Below are 17,646 nucleotides of genomic sequence, written 5' to 3'. Positions count from 1 at the left end.
GAGCGTAGATCTAGGAAGGAAAAGAACTCTGCGCCTTGTAAAAAGTCGAGGGCGTCATCGATTCGAGGCAAAGGATAAACATCCTTTCGTGTTATTTTGTTTAGACGACAATAATCTACGGAAAAGCGTAGCTTGCCATCCTTCTTTTTAACTAAAACAACCGGCGTCGCCCAAGGACTGTTTGATAGTTGAACGACACCTTGCTTTAGCATGTCACCTACTTGTTCATCGATGACACGGCGTTCAGTCGGCGAAACATGGTATGGTCGCTGCCATAGTAGTGGGTGATTAGCTGTGTTGATATGGTGGCATACGGTTGATGTTCGACCTAAAGTAGTGCTGTGGCTGTAAAAAAATGGCCGAAACTTGTAAAGGAGGCTAAAAAGCTCACACCTTTGTTGTGGGTTTAGGCCTTTGTCGATGGCACGGTTAAAAATGTCGGTATTGAAAGGGTCATTCACGGAACTACAGGAGAGGGCACTGACATCTGATGATCTATCGGGAACGTCAAGTGTAGCAATGGTTTCGAATAATTCTATCGAACCGATACATTCGCCTCAAAGCAACGTAATCGTGAATGGGAACGGATCCTCCACAGGCACGTCGGTAGCACCACCTTGAAGAGTAAGGAGAGCGGTTGGGAGCGGTGATAAGTGGCGATGAACGAAAGCAGCGAAAGGCTTGAAGAATGCGGTCGCGTCGACGACGGCGGATCACGACACAGGTGCGAAGAAAGTAGCGCGTGGAGGGTATCTGGGTGTCGTACCTAATGACCAACTTCGCGTAGGAAGGGTGACCGTGCGCTGGCAGCGCATCACCAAGGGGACAAAAGATGACTTCGGCATGGGCGCAATCAATGTCGGCTTGGTGATGGGAGAGACAATCCCAACTTAAAATGATGTCATGAGAACAGTGCCGGAGTCTTACGAACTGTACTGTGTAGGGAACTCCTTGAATTACAAGTCTGGCAGTACACATGGCCACAGGCTGCACAGGCTGTGCAGTAGCAGTGTGAAGACATGAACCCAAGTAAGGCGTTCCTACTTTTCGAATTGAACGACAAACTTTTTAGGCGATGACAGAAATAGCAGCACCAGTATCAATGAAGGCAAATACCGGTACACCTTCGACAACGGGAATATTTACATTCGGCAGTGAACGAGATGGCTAGTGCTTTGCGATGAGAAAGGCGTTCTTGCCTCGGGAACTGCGTCATTTAGTTTTCTGCGTCGATTGTAACGGGCGTCGACGCATCGGGGAGGGCGAGCGTCGACGTGGAGAAGGAGATCGGTGATCAAGAGCTGGTCGGTGGCTTGGTCGAAGAGCGTAAAATTCGGGGTCTGGAGTGTAGGAAGTTTACGCGTAATTGTTCTCATATGGACGTGGGTTTTCACGTGAGTGGAGTGGGCGGCGGTGGCACAGACGTGCGACGTGTCCAGGTAGACCACAAGAAAAGTAGATCGGTTGGTTGTCGGCAGTGCGCCATAAATTATGGACTCGGCGGACGAAAGGTCGTGGCGGCTGGGCGGCATAAACAGGTGCAGGCAGTGGAGGCAGCGCTTGCAACGTCTGTGGTCGTTGTCGTGCTGCTGCTTCGGCGTATGTCAATGGTGCCTTGACTGGTGGCACCAGCTGCGGAGGGAGGATCTCAGACACTTGATCTTGTATAATAGTCCGCAGTGTAGGGCTAAGCGGCGCACTGCGCTCCGGTAGGCCGGAGATGAGCGAGTGTTGGCGGGCAACTTCTTCGCCGATGAAATCTTTGATCTGTGAGGGGAGGACGGGGTTGATTGATTGATTGATTTGTGGGGTTTAACGTCCCAACAATATCCAACAATATCAAAAATATTTGAAGGGGTTATTTATGATAGACATGCATCCTTTTTTGATAAGCACCAAATAATAACGCAAAAGTCAGTATGGTTTTCAGAAAAATAAATCAACAGAACAAGCTCTACTGTATATCAAAGATAAAATATACTCTTGGGCTCTTTCTCGATCTTCAAAAGGCATTCGACTCCATACAATTCAAATCATTGATTTATAAATTATCAAGTTATGGGGTGCGTGGAGTTGCATTACAACTGTTTAAGAGTTACCTTGAAGATCGTTATGAATATGTACAACTGAATAACACTATTTCTGCAAAGATAAAATTAAACCATGGAATCCCCCAAGGGTCTATACTGGGGTCATTAATGTTCCTTGCCTATACAAATGATATTGTCGATATATCTCATTCTCCTGAACTTATAATGTACGCTGACGATACGAATGTTTTCTTTTCATCAGACAATCTAATATCACTTCAGGTCAGTGTAAATAATTATCTAAGCAATCTTTCCAATTGGTTAAGGCAAAATAGACTGCGCTTGAATGAAAAAAAAAGAACCTATATGATATTCCGACCTATAAACAAACCTATTAGTAACATAGCTGTAAAATTCGAAGGAAATTGCATCGCACATGTTAGGGAACAAAACTTTCTTGGTGTATGGTTTCAGGAAGAATTAAACTGGAACACACATGTAAATCATCTGATAACCGCATTAGCGCGAGTAGTTGGTTGTTTTTTTAGAACAATGCACTTAATCCCATTGAGGTTAAAAATAAGTATGTACTATGCACTCTTCTATTCTAAAGTAACTTATGAGATGTTAGTCTGGGGAACGATATCACAAGGGAATTACCATAAGTTAATAACTATACAAAAGAAAATATTGCGCTGCTTTGAAAAATACAGGGGGAATCTACAAGACTTGCGCACTGGTCCACTATTCATTAAACATTCCATACTCAGAATTGATCAACTATACCATTTTAAATTGCTTCAGTTAATACAAAAGACTAAGTTATATGAAGAAATTTGCACCGAAAGACCACACTACAGTCTGCGAGAACAAAAGAAACGAGCTCCTAGAACAAGAACCAAGTATGGAAAACAAAGTGTTGCTTACCAGGTACCTGAGGTTTTAAATACCCTTGCAGATCAATTGAACTTTAGGGCTAGTAGTGCGACTTTCAAGAAACAAATAAAGAACTTATTCATAACCACCGGTCTACACTATCGAAATTACGTAATGGAGTCTCATGCCTCTGCAAATGCTTAAATTGTTCATAAATTTCTATGTCATTATACGAGTGTATACAGCGCAATTCACTGTATCCGCATGCATTTTGTGTCTATTTTTGAGTTGTTTTATTGATATCGTTTAGTTGTGAATTTTTACGAGAGTGACCTCTAATTCTTGAAATGTGTTATGTAAATTTCTTATGCTATTTATGTTTGAATTTTGTGTGTACAAATGCAGGTTGCTTGAAACCAATGTATTTATTATATATATTGTTTGCCAGTGCTGATGTCTAAGCTTTGCACTGTCCCGGACTGCGGAGGGACAAGGGCCTTTGTCAGGCTGTTCGCCTCTAGCCCTTTGCCCCTCCAGTGAGCTCTGTATCCGGCTTAGTGTAAATAAAGTAGTACTGCTACTAGTACTACTAAAACCACCATTTGATTATGAGAGACGCCGTAGTGGTGGGCTCCGGAAAATTTGACCACCTGGGGTTCTTTAACGTGCACCCAAATCTGAGTACACGGGCCTACAACATTTCCACTTCCATCGGAAATGCAGCCGCCGCAGCCGGGAAGCGAACCCGCGACCTGCAGGTCAGCAGTCGAGTACCTTAGCCACTAGACCACCGCGGCGGGGCAAAGGGAGAATGGGGTTTTGCGATGGAGTTAAGCCGGACGTCGATTCCTGATGTGGGACAGCACGGCGGGTGACGAGACATTGCTAGTGGAGCTCATCATAGCTTTGGCAGAGCTCGGTAACTTTGGCGACAGTAGCAGGGCTTTTGAGCATCTGGAAGGCGTCCTCGTCGATATCCTTAAAAATATGCTTGATGCGGTCCACCTCTGTCATGTTCGCATCGACGCGTTTGTACAAGTCAATGACGTCTTCTATAAACTTCTGAAATTCTCACCAGGCAGTTGAGATCTCGACTGAAGGCACTGCTCCACACGAAGTTTCCGGACAGGAGGACGACCGAAGAGTTTGCTGAACTTTGCCTTGAATGCTGTCCAGGTGGGAACGTCGGTCTCATGGTTCCAAAGCCACACGTGGGCAATGCCACTGAGGTAAATGCCGACAGTGGCCTGTCTCGTGGCTTCGTCCCATTTGTTCAAGACACGAGTTTGTAAGTAGCCAGCCAGTCGTCGACGTCGTGATCGTCAGTGCCGCAGAATATGGGAGGATCCCGCTGACGGACCGCGCCGGAGCACACGATGGCCTGGGGAGTCATAGGTGGAGGGCTTGTGGCAGATGCAGTAGTCATGATGGCAGGTCGAATCCGGCTTTGCAACTACAGGATTGCAAGAAAACCCAGCAAACTCCACCAATTAAAATAAAGAACTGAGACAGTCAGAACTGTTATTCGAGCCCAGGTAGGAGCGTAGGACTAGCCAGTGAAATCAGCGACAACGTCCGTGCCGATCGTCTCGTGCTCAGCACTGAGAATGTGTTTGCCGAGCTTTGCATGACCTGCTACATTCATCATTACAACTGCAACGTCAGAGGACTGCTTAAAAACCTCGACGATGTCCAAGAGCTCAACACAAACATGAACTAAGAGGGCTGTGTGTAGTGGAAAGACACCTAAAATCTCCCGATACAAATTTTCTACGTGCTTACTTCATATTCCAAAAGGACCGAAATGATGCTGTGGCGTCATCCGGTGGCGTGGACATTACGGTTAATCAAGGAGTAGCGTGTACAAATTAACTACTTCAGACATCCCTTGAAGTTGTGGCTGACTGAGAAGTTCTAAAAAAAACTCGTCACCGTCTTCTCTTTGTATATACCTCCACACCACAGTCTTGAAAGACGTGTATTTCAGTCTTTATTAGACGAACTACCTGAACCTTATCTGCTCCTTGGAAACCTGCATGCACATATGGGTGATCCTCGCACAAGGTCGTATAATTAAACAGATTCTCTTCTTATCCGGTACCTGCCTGTTGAATAGGAAAAAGCCAACGTATTTTACCGTCGCCAACAAAACATACTCGTCTATATACCTCAGTATCGCATCTCCTTCACTTCTACCCCTACTGAAATGAAACATCCTAAATAATCTGTTTGGAAATGACTATTTCTGTAGTGTTGAGTACTCCAACATCACATGAATGTCCTGCACATGTTCGCAAATGGCTGATAAACAAAGCGGACTTGGAACAGATTCTCAACACTACTTGTTTAAGTTGGACTGTCATATCTAGTTTAAGCCTAAATGTAGCTGTGCAGTACTTCACAGCTTTTTTTATTGACGCAGCAGCCAAGTGAACCACAACCATCTTTTATCCCTAGCAAGCGACGTGTCCCATGGTAGAACACTGAGTATCAGAATGCACGAAAGGGGCAGAACAGGACACGAAGGTGTCTTCGGAACTCACCCAGTGCCATAAATCTTGACAATATTAGGAAGATAAAGTCTGAAGGCAGAAGAACGCGTCGGCAGGCCAAAACAGAAAGCTAGCACAAATTTTGTCAGGGATAAATTCATATACACAAGAAGTTAAATGCTGGAGCAAGGTTGGTAGTGTAGAAGGGAGAAAAACGTACACTCGTAAACACACATCGTGACAGCCTAAAAGATCATACGATCTTCCTCGTTGCAAACTACGACAGGTGTGTACCTCGTCGCACAATACTGAAGCTTTCCAGATATATAAAGCAAGAATAGAAAAGCAGAAACTAGAACGCAAGTGTACAAAATACAAGGTATACAACCAACCTTTTAATTAAGCTGAGCTGCATACATGACTGAAATCCAGCAGTATTTCTGTCCCAGGTTATGAGCGTGACATATGAAATGCTTATAACCTGCCACTCAAAACACGAAAAACATTACTTTCCCTATACAACGCTATCTAGCTTTCTGGCACCATTCCTATTTCCTTGAAAAAGGCTATCGTTATCAATATTTTGAAACAGGGCAAGGACCCTTCCTCAGTCTCGAGTTATAGGCTGGTTGCACTTACAAGCTGCCGTTGTAAACTTTTTGAAAAGACGATGAACTGCCGACTTTTGCGTTACCTTGAAGCACACAATCTGCTCGACTGATTCTAGTGTGGGTTTCAAGAGCGTAGATCCACCACCGACCATCTTGTGCGAGTTGAACCGAAATTCTGAGATGCTTTTGTCCACAAACACTACTTCTTGTCTTTTTCCTCAATATTGAGAAAGCTTACGACACAACATGGCATTTTAAGAGACTTATTTCACCTGGGTGTGCACGATAGAATGCTTTGCATATTCTAGAGTTAGTTGTCCAATCGGACATTACGTGTCCGTGTGGCCAGTGTTCTCTCTCAAACAATTCTCCGGGAAACGGAAGTGCCGCAAGGCGCAAGGCGGCGCACTTAGTTGTACACTTTGTATATCAAAATTAACTCCTTGCATCTGTCAATCCCTCGCACTATGTTCTACTGTAAATATGTCGATGACGTCTAGGTTGGCTTGCTACCTAGACGTCATCCACCTGGCAATATGTTAGCGGCGGGTTCAGCTAGGTTTAAACAAGGTCTCCAAAAGGACAGAAAAAAAACGGATTCCGACTGAGCCCACAAAAAAGCAAGTGTGTCTTGTTTTCCCAAAAGAGAGGCCACTCAGAACCTAACATTCAGCTTTACGTTCAATGTCTGTTCGTAAAAGGCAAGAATAAATTCTTAGGAATATTATTGGACAACAAGTTGACCTTAATACGGCACAACAAGTATTTAAAAACAAAATGTGTAAAAGCCAATAATATTCTAAAGATGTCACTTTCCACGTGGGTTAGTGAAAAGCAATGTCTCATGAATTTTGAGAGAAGACTAATTCACACCCGCGTAGACTATGGAGCTGCTGTTTATCAGTATGCGACTCAAAGTACTTTGAAGGTGCTGGGCCCCGTGCAACGTTTTGGGCATTCGCCTTTCTACGTGTGCTTCCTGCACGAGCACCGTGGAAAGCCTGTATGTTGAATTGAATGAGTGGTCACTTTGTTTACAGAGATGTTACACATCTTTTGTATACTACCTCAAGGTGAACGCACATAAAAACCAACCCTCTCATTTTACAATCAATGATCGGTCTTATTCTACCTGTTCCACAGCCATCCTTCGTTGAAGCAGCCCTACTCACTTCTTGTGAGAGGCATCGCTGAGGAAACAGATTCCACTTCTAGAACACTGTTTGATGGCTCCTGCTGCCTATCTGCTGCCGTGGCAGTGGCAGCTTACAGACTGTGACATATCTTTTGCGGAAAGCACAAAGCACGCGCCTGTTACACACATCCGCATACTTTCATGAACTCCAACACAAATACGGTTGTCCCAAATTCTACGCGGAGACCTCCAAGAGGAACACTTCTTTCTCGTACGCTGCGGTCGGCTAATCTTTTTCAGATACCAGTACGCTTTACACTAGCACAAGCATCTTTACTGCAGAAGCTCATGCGATACATTCGGCCGTTAAACACAATAAACAAATAAAACTACAAAGCACAGTAATATACACCGATTTTCTCAGCGTAGTAAAAGCCCTAAAAACCTTTGAAAAAACACACAAAAATTCCGTTCTTGTATCTCTTTACTCGCTTTTATGCACGGTATACTCACTCAAACAGCATGTCGTATTGTTGTGGGTGCCAGGACATTGCGAGATCGAAGGAAACGAATTTGCGGACCACTTGGCTGTGTGTGCCAAGCCAACTAATGCCAAAAACAACAATGGCGATCCCCGCACTCGACCTGAAACATCTCTTCAAACAAAGCCTTGGGGCTTTTTGGCAGTGCACAGGGGATACGCACACACAAAATGAACTGCATGTTACCCAGCCGCAACTCGGTCAGTGGCCGGCAGTATCCAAGCCACGCCGCACAAAAGTTACAGTAACACGGCTAAGGATAGGACACAGATACACGACACACAATACAACTTGCCAAAGTATACAACTTGGTCAAAATTTGCCAGGCCATCTTTCCTCAAAAATGCGTCGACTAGTGGCCTAAAAACGTTCGACCCTCTTGTACAAAGGCGAAAATTTTAATCCATGAGCTGCAGCGTAACCAATCGAGTTCCCTTCGGCGATACTGCAATAGGAGAAAACGAAACACGCATCGCCACAGTGACTGTTGAAAAAGAGACCTTTTCAGAGCCATTTGTAGACACTTTAGGCAACAAATGCAAGTAGACGTGTAAGGTACCTACTACGCCTCGAACCACCTTAACTTCCGCAAAGTAGCCAAGAGACCAATGTGTCGTTAGTTGTGATTCTGCGGACGGGCCAAAATGTAAGCCATTATGTGCAGTTTGTGCTGGTTATGACAATGCTGAACTGTGGCTGAGGTTTTTATAATGGGTTGTACTCATTGAGCTACCCCCTCGTTGCGCCGGTCGCTCGTGTGATGTCAGGTGGTTGGTATTTCGCTCTTCAAAGACGCTACGTGAAAACAACTTTTGCTGTAACATATAAGAGCACCAAGTATAATCAATACCACCAGAGAAAACTGACTGGCTGCTATCTCATAGCTAGGCGGTGGGTGGTAGGAAAGACTAGCACCCGCCACTGGTTTAACTGTCGGCCCACAAGGCGCCGCATCAACGCCTTCGAAAACGAGGTTTAGGGCGCAGGACCTCACTGTGAAAGGTGCCAATGTTTGGTTCATGATGGTAATAAGTTTGAGATTTTGAACTTTCAAGAATTCATCTGAGTTTATTTTTCTTTTTTGTCGCTAAAGTAGTTACGGACACTAGCGGTGGCGGCGACGGCGGACAACGTTTCTTACTGCCACTGCCGTTGTTAACCAATAACAGCGATCACTGTAACGAGCTCGAAGGTTCTATCATGCATCCGCCTAAGTCAACACGACGACAAAAGTCATCTGTTCTGGCTAATGTGTTCTCATCTCCGTCATTAGTCTGGACACAATTTAAGTTTTTGCGAAAATTGCACACGGCGTGTTGCAGCAAGCGTTCTAAGGGGGATAGGTTCTGAGTGGCCCATTTGAGTGTGAAAATAGACACAGTACGGATATTTTGGTTTCTAAAAAGGAATACAGTTTAACAAAGAAAGTAACGCTCTAAGTCTTGTCGGCTACTATCGCTAACACCATGATTGCTATTAACGCAGTTTACGTGAGTGTTAGCCAGATACCTCAAAACCTTCATAAAATCAACACAGTTTTATTTCTCCGATCCGATTGTCTGCTGGCACTCAAGAGTGTATAGACAGTGAAAAATGGCTGAAATCCTGCAATGCGGTTAAAATATTGAGGACAGCTTGGGCGAGGTCTTGTATTTATCAATGAATTCGTTACTCGAAGATCGTAATATACGATATCCCCAAGAATGAAAGATGAATAAAAAACAAAAGAAAACAAAAAAACCATTAGAATAATAAGCAGGAACACTAAAAAACAAGGAATACATCGTCAATCTATTTAAAAAATGTGGATGTGAATACCACAACAAAAAAAGACATGATAATACAGTTACAATTCAATCAAACAGAAGGGCCTAACAAGAAAGTCTTTAGTTTGGATTTAAAAACGCGAAGTGATTTAGAAGATTTAATATCAGAGGTTAGTGAATTCCAGAGCGAAATGGCCGAGAATAGAATCGTTTGTTTGCCGTAGTTAGTGTGTATAGACGGAAGTAAGAGATTCTGGCGTGAGGCAAAGCGCGTTGAATTGAGATTATTAGTGATGCAATGAGGGAGAATATCTAAGACAAGGTGATCGTGCAAAACGTTAAAAAATAAAATACCAATGCTGTACCTAAACAGATGATGAAGGGGCAAAACACGGAGCTGATAGAACAGCGGGGAAGATTCTGCTTGTCGAGGGGAAAATGTAATGGTGCGTAACACTTGTTTCTGCAGTGTTAATAATGGGGCGATGTGGGTATGATACGTACCACCCCAGGAAGAAATGCAGTAATTTAGGTGACTGTGGACAAAAGCGTAATACAAAGTTAGGAGAGTTTGCAAGTTGAAGTATGGTCTAGCTCTAATCAAAACTCTTATGCCGGACATAATTTTCTTTGAAATGAAGATTACGTGCTCATGAAATTTAAGGTGAGAATCGACTATTACGCCAAGAAAATTAGTGCTTCGACGAAGTTCAATTTTAATACCGGAAATATACAGGGAAGGGAACTCGGAAATTTTTCTTTGCGGGGAACTAAAAAGCAGGAAGCAAGTTTTAAGAACGCTAATAGATAACTTGTTGAAGAGACACCATCCCTCGAGGGAAAATAGGTCAGCTTGGAGCATTTGCGTTAAGGTGCACATGTTTCGGTGGGAGTTAAAGATGGTAGTGTCGTCAGCATATAGTACGCATTGTGAAGAGGTTAAACAGCGAGGAAGGTCATTATTGTAAATTAAAAAAAGAAGTGGGCCCAAGATTGAGCCTTGTGGAACGCCTCTGTTAACTGTGACCGGGGGTGATGTTGCTGTGGAAACAGATACTATTTGTTGCCTGTTGAAAAGAAAGCTGCGTAACAAAGTAAGAGCAGGACCCGTAATGCCATAACGCTCCAGTTTAGTGAAAAGAATGTCATGGTCAATGGTGTCAAATGCTTTTGAAAAATCTATGAAAACAGCAGCAGCAACGTCGCCGCGATCAATGAAAGACTTAATTTTATCTGTTAGACATGCAGTCGCCATATTAGTTGATAGGGCAGCACGAAAACCAAACTGAGAGGGGGTGAGTAAGTTGAATTTTTCGAGGTAGCGGGAAAGACGGGTCTCGATAAGTTTTTCTAGAACCTTATCTAAGAAGGAAAGAATAGAAATGAGTCGATAATTATCCATAAAGCACGCGTCACCTTTTTTGAGTACAGGAACAACTTTTGCTATTTTCAAGAACTGTGGAAATAATCCGGTTTTAAAAATTAAGTAGAATATATAGCAAAGTAGTGGCGCAACAAGTCGACGTACAAGTTTCAAATGGAACCCATGAATACCATCTAAGCCAGGCCCGGTAGTCTTTAATCCTGCAAAGGTAGCTTCGATTTCGTCGGAACAAGTAGGAAATAGAAAAAACGATTGGGGGCAACGCAAAAGGTCAGAAGAATAAAGGCACGAGGGAAGTTGTGAGCATACACCCGAAAAATTATTGCTAAATGCATTAGCAATATCTGCAGGTTCAGTAAATGATGAGTCGCCCTGAACAATGGATTTGATGGGCTTGTGCTGAGTAGCGTTATTCAGGAATTCCTTAACTAACTTCCACTTTTTCTTTATGTTGTTACCGCACCTATTGAATTCATTATCGTAGTAGCGGCGCTTGGCGGCTTTAAGGAGCGAGCACAGAACTTGAGAGTAGCGTTTAAAACGTGCTCGGAGATTAGAATTTAAAGGTTTGCGCTTCATCTTTTTGTATAGATTATCTTTTTTACGCAAGGCAAGAAGAGGGAATTTGAAAGCCAAGGGCACTGAGGGGCAGTGTAACGCCTATTGGAAGTTATTGTTGTACAGTCACCGACAGCATTGATCATTGCATCAGAAAATTGCTGCAAAGCGATATCAGGATTCGAGACATTGAATATGCTGGACCAGTCTATTTCTGATACAAGGTTTAAAAATTTTTCACGATCAAATATAGAATGCTTGAAGGTTTCAGTTTTGTTTTTTTCCTGCTTGTGTAAGTAAAAAAACACGGGGAAGTGATCGGTAATATCGCAGCCGATAGTGCCAGCTTCTATTGGGGAATCTTGATTAGAAAAAATATGGTCAAGGAGGGAATGGGAAGAATGATCTACAACACGTGTAGGCGTATTTATCAGTGACTCATAACCGTAGCTACAAAAGGCACTAGTGTAGATCGAAGTGATAGGATTCGCAGAATCAAGAAGATTGATGTTAAAGTCACCCATGATGAACACATTTTTGTTTTCGAAAGACAACTTATCAAGCACAAGAAAAAGTGCATCGCAGAAATCAGCTGCATTAGATGAAGGAGAGCGGTAAACGAAGCCAAAGACTGTCCTATTAACATTTGAAGAATCAATTGGATCGAGTTCAACCCAGACAGATTCGCATTTGGGAACATTTATGCTTAGATCTTTGCGTCGACAATACGAGAGCTGGTTTGAAACGAAAATGTCAGAGCCCCCGTAAGGGCTACCACTACGATGATCGTATTCGCAACCATAGTCGGCAAAGCCATACATATCGCGATCTTCACAAGTAAGCCAGGTTTCGGAGAAGCAGATGATGGAGAAATGATGGTTCAAAGTATGAAGTAGTGTGGAAATCTTGTTACAGTTCTTTTTAAGGCTACGAGCATTGAAATGTATTGCGCTGAAAACATTCGCGTTACCTAAACATTTAGCCACCTGTGCTGGTGAAACGCAATTCATTACAGAAGAAGAGAGAAAGCTACAAAGCCAAGGAAAGTAGCCTACTCTTCAAAAATTGCAAGGTCGTGGTCAGTCAGTACCCGAAATACACGACTGTTGATTGTTTTACGCGCCTTAATAACACAGTTCTCGGTCCACACAAACATCCAGTTTTTGTCTTTCTTTAGCGCGCGCGCCTTTCCGAGCAATCTCTTGTTTTCCGGGGTAAGGTGTTCATTGATAAAAATGGGTGAATCCTCGCGATCATTGAAATTGAGGGATAAGGTTGCAAGACGGGCTTTGCGGGCTTCAGAAAGGAAACTAGAACGTTTGTCTCGTGACCGAAACCTGGCAATGATGTTTAGTTGCTTTTTTACATGTGTGGGGACCCGATGCACAGTATAAAAATCATCAGGAGTCACCTGGCAACCGACTTTCTCTCCGATTAGTTCCAGGATCTCTGAGCAGTTTTCATTTTGAGTTACAGGAACTCCCCCAATTTCAACGTTATTTAAACGTGAGTATTGCTCGACTTGAGCCACTTTTTTGGAAAGGCGATGGTTGCACTCAGCCTGTGACTTGTTACTGGCAACAAGGGTGGCATTTTCCGTCTTGACAGCCTCAAACGTCTTATTCATGAAATCCATGGAAAGTTTCATCTCGTTTAGTTCACGCTGTAGATCCTTAATTTCAGCAGACTTGCTGTCTACCAATGCGAGTTTCCGCGCGTCCAGTGATGCAGAAAATTTCTCCAATTTTGCATCAACAGCAACCTTATATTGTTCGAACTCTTCTGAAAGTGACGCGACAGTGGGTTTCATGGTTGGGGCGAGCGATCCACACTGCGGTACCAATTAGAAGTTCAAGAAAATAATTCGCACTGTATTACCTGGGTCAAAAGATGATTCCGATTAGTGGCCGGTCAGAGCGGTCCGCAGTGGTGGATCACTCGCCCAGAAGTGGTGGCCGTTGGCGGGAAGAGCAATTTATGAAGGATCCGGCGTTGAGTGCAGAGACACCTCGCGTTGTAGGCGGGAACCACAGGCTTCCAGTAACAGCTGAGCTGCGCACGCATCAGCGGAACAGGTGACAGAGTGGTCAGCGGCACGCGACGGTGAATATGCAGACGATCCGTCACCCAAGTATCAGTCGGGCAGTGCCTGGGTCAAAAGATGATTCTGATTAGTGGCCGGTCAGAGCGGTCCGCAGTGGTGGATCGCTCGCCCAAAAGTGGTGGCCGTTGGCGCGAAGAGCAATTTATGAAGGATCCGGCGTTGACTGCAGAGACACCTCGCGTTGTAGGCGGGAACCACAGGCTTCCAGTAACAGCCGAGCTGCGCACGCATCAGCGGAACAGGTGACAGAGTGGTCAGCGGAACGCGACGGTGAATATGCAGACGAACCGTCACCGAAGTATCAGTCGGGCAGTGCCTGGGTCAAAAGATGATTCCGATTAGTGGCCGATCAGAGCGGTCCGCAGTGGTGGATCGCTCGCCCAAAAGTGGTGGCCGTTGGCGCGAAGAGCAATTTATGAAAGATCCGGCGTTGACTGCAGAGACACCTCGCGTTGTAGGCGGGAACCACAGGCTTCCAGTAACAGCTGAGCTGCGCACGCATCAGCGGAACAGGTGACAGAGTGGTCAGCGGCACGCGACGGTAAATATGCAGACGATCCGTCACCGAAGTATCAGTCGGGCAGTGCCTGGGTCAAAAGATGATTCCGATTAGTGGCCGCTCAGAGCGATCCGCAGTGGTGGATCGCTCGCCCAAAAGTGGTGGCCGTTGGCGCGAAGAGCAATTTATGAAGGATCCGGCGTTGACTGCAGAGACACCTCGCGTTGTAGGTGGGAACCACAGGCTTCCAGTAACAGCTGAGCTGCGCACGCATCAGCGGAACAGGTGACAGAGTGGTCAGCGGCACGCGACGGTGAATATGCAGACGATCCGTCACCGAAGTATCAGTCGGGCAGTGCCTGGGTCAAAAGATGATTCCGATTAGTGGCCGGTCAGAGCGGTCCGCAGTGGTGGACCGCTCGCCCAAAAGTGTGTGGGCGAGTGCCAGCAAAGCTGAAGGTTAATCATCATCATCATCTTTGTCTCTGAGATTTAGACAGTCGCGTCCCTTTGTACGTTCCTTCGAGCTCTTAGCGCGTGACAAATGGTGGAGGCGCTGGGTACCCTATGCACTGAACCCCTCCTAGTACAAGAAGCTCCAGCCCCATACCGGTGATTACACCTGTTCACCGTGCTAGCCGCAGGATTCGTGGACTGGAGCCTGAGTTCGGACTTCTCTCAGAGGAGTAGAAGGCCCCAACTATTCCAGGCAGCGCCGTAGCCAAGCGGCTCCAACCCAGCTGTTATGGAAGGCGCAACGCCATTGCAATATACGCTGTTCAAAACACGAACGCTGAATCTATTTAATGATACTGTCCATGAGGATGTTGAAGATTGGCTAGTGCACTATAACTTTGTGGCCACTCATAGCATGTGGGATGACGTAGACAAGCTCCGACATGTCTACTTCAGTTTGAATGACGGGGCACGTGTTTGGTACGAAAACCGGGCAGGTGTGTTCACGTCATGGGTGGACTTCAAACGCCGGCTTCTCGAAACGTATGCAAGTCCCGATCGCCGAGAGCGAGCTGAACGTGAACTGCCGTGCCGTATGCAAATGCCAAATGAAGGCGTAGCAATATATGTTGAGGACATGACGCGTCTTTTTCGACGAGCCGACCCTCACATGCCGGAAGAGAAGAAGGTGCGACACCTGATGCGTAGAGTGAAGGAGCAGTTGTTCGGTGGTCTTGTACGCAGCCGCCCCAGGACTACGTCAGAGATTCTCGCTCAAGCGGTCCTGATTGAAAGCACGCTTCAGCAACGGACTCAGACGTACGAGCGACAAGTGAACTTTGCCTCGGCTACAGACTACATGGGTGGTCTTGGGGGCCACGTCGACCTCTTCCGAGAGCTCATACGCTCTGTAGTTCGCGAAGAACTGCAGAAGTTATCTGTACCCTCGGCGCCCACTGTCAGTTATTTGTCCACCATCGTCCGAGATGAAGTTCAGCAGGCACTACGAGAACCGTCCTGTCAGACAGAGCCGCGTCCCCTAAATGACTTCCCTCACATGTCGTATGCACAAACTCTGCTCCAGCCGGCACCACCTTTGGCTCGGCTTCCAACCGCGGCCCCTGCCATGCTTCCGGCAGACCAAAGTCTGCGCCACTCTGCACCACATTTCACTTCGCCTTATACCAGAGCCCCAGCCATGCTTCGAGCAGTCCAAGCGGGCCCGTACCTCAGTGAACGCCGACCGATTCCGCGAAAATCAGACGTGTGGCGGGCCCCCGATCGACGTCCCCTTTGCTATCATTTTGGTGAACCTTGGCACATCTACCGACAGTGCACTTATCGAGAGCTGGGACTTCGTGGTTTTTCGGCCAACTCCCCACCTCCTAGGTTCGGCCAGCGGCCTCTGAAAAACGCTGAATACGTTGCTCAGCAGCGCAGATCGACATCTCGGCACCACTCACGCTCTCCATCACCGCGGCGGTTCTCGCCGAATCATCGCACTTATGCAGGCGTGGCGCAGGGCCGGTCACCTAGCCCTCGTCGGGAAAACTAGCCTCACCGACCTTCTGGCGCAAGGCCGCTCAGACTGGTCATGCTCAAGGCCCCCTATCGACGCACACTGAAGATACCGACGATACATCGACAACGACACCACCGGCTGTTTGCGGAAGAGTTTCCTTAGACATTCCTATTCTGCTAGATGGTCACGAAGTCAGCGCTTCAGTGGACACTGTTGCGGACTATTCCATAATTAGCGAAAAGCTGGCCGCCCTTCTCAAGAAAGTAACGACGCCTTGGAACCGAACGCCTATTCGTACAGCTGGCGGGCATATCGTCACGCCACTCGGTATGTGCACGGCAAGACTGCAAGTTCGTGGTTGTACATTTGTTGCCAGTTTGAGCGTTCTCCGGCAGTGTTCTCGAGACCTGATCATTAGCATGAATTTTCTCAGGGAGCATGGTGCTGGAATTGACAATCGACGACGTCTAGTCACTTTCACGACCACAAACGCCACAACAGGTCACGCCGACTCTAGCCACTCCCTAGTGTCTCTTCGCGTCGTCGACGACGCTGTCACGTTGCCACCCCGTGCAACTGTTGTGGTTCAGGTGGCGTGGGACGGAGTGATGCATGGTTAAGCAGTATTGGAAAGCAATCACTCGCTTCTTCTGTCTCAAGGTGTCTGCGTAGCGAGAAGCCTTGTTGACCTTCGTGATGATCACTGCGGCGTATTTGTCACAAACTTCAGCAACGAGTACCGGCACCTTTTTCCTGGAACTGTCATCGCCTACGCCGACCCAGTCGTCAATTTCGCCCAGTGTTTTTCTTACGAGGCCATCGGCACTGCTGAAGCGCCTTTCCGCAGCGTCGACATCAATCCAACGCTTTCTGAAGCGAACAAGCAGCGTTTTAGTGAGCTGTTGCTGGAGTTCTACACATGCTTTGCATGTTCTTCGAAGGTATGTCAAACACCGATAACGAAACACCGTATCGTCGCCTACGACGACACGCATTCCATACGGCAGCAGCCCTATTGTGTTTCGCCAACCGAACGGCACGCGATTCAAACGCAGGTTAAATAAATGCTTCAGGATGGCGCGATACTGCCTTCAAGCAGCCATTGGTGATCACCAGTCGTTCTTGTGAAAAAAAAGATGGCACGCTGCGCTTTTGTGTCGACTACAAGAAGTTGAACAATGTCACAAAGAAAGACGTGTACCCGTTGCCCAGAGTCGATTATTCCCTGGACAAGCTGCGACGCGCCAAGTATTTTTCGTCCGTCGACTTGAAGAGTGGTTATTGGCAAATAAAGGTCGATGAACGTGACCAGGAAAAGACCGTTTTTGTAACGCCGGATGGCCTTTAGGAATTCAAAGTGCTCCCTTTAGGCCTCTGTTCCGCTCCAGCTACACTCCAGCGAATGATGGACATTGTCCTGGTAGACCTCAAGTGAAAAAGCTGTCTCGTTTACCTCGATGATGTCGTTGTGTTTTCAGAAACGTTTGACGAGCATCTTCGTCGCCTTCGGAATGTGCTAGAAGCCATTAGATTGGCTGATATCACACTCAAGCCTGAGAAATGTCATTTCGGCTACGAAGAATTAACGTTTCTTGGTCACGTCGTGAGCGCCGTTGGTGTTCCGCCTGATCCTGACAAAACTGCGGCCGTCACCGCTTTTCCACCTCCATC

The sequence above is a fragment of the Rhipicephalus microplus genome, chromosome 9, assembly GCF_043290135.1.
Source record: "Rhipicephalus microplus isolate Deutch F79 chromosome 9, USDA_Rmic, whole genome shotgun sequence".
NCBI classification, from domain to species: domain Eukaryota; kingdom Metazoa; phylum Arthropoda; class Arachnida; order Ixodida; family Ixodidae; genus Rhipicephalus; species Rhipicephalus microplus.
Note: the sequence above shows the minus strand (reverse complement) of the source record.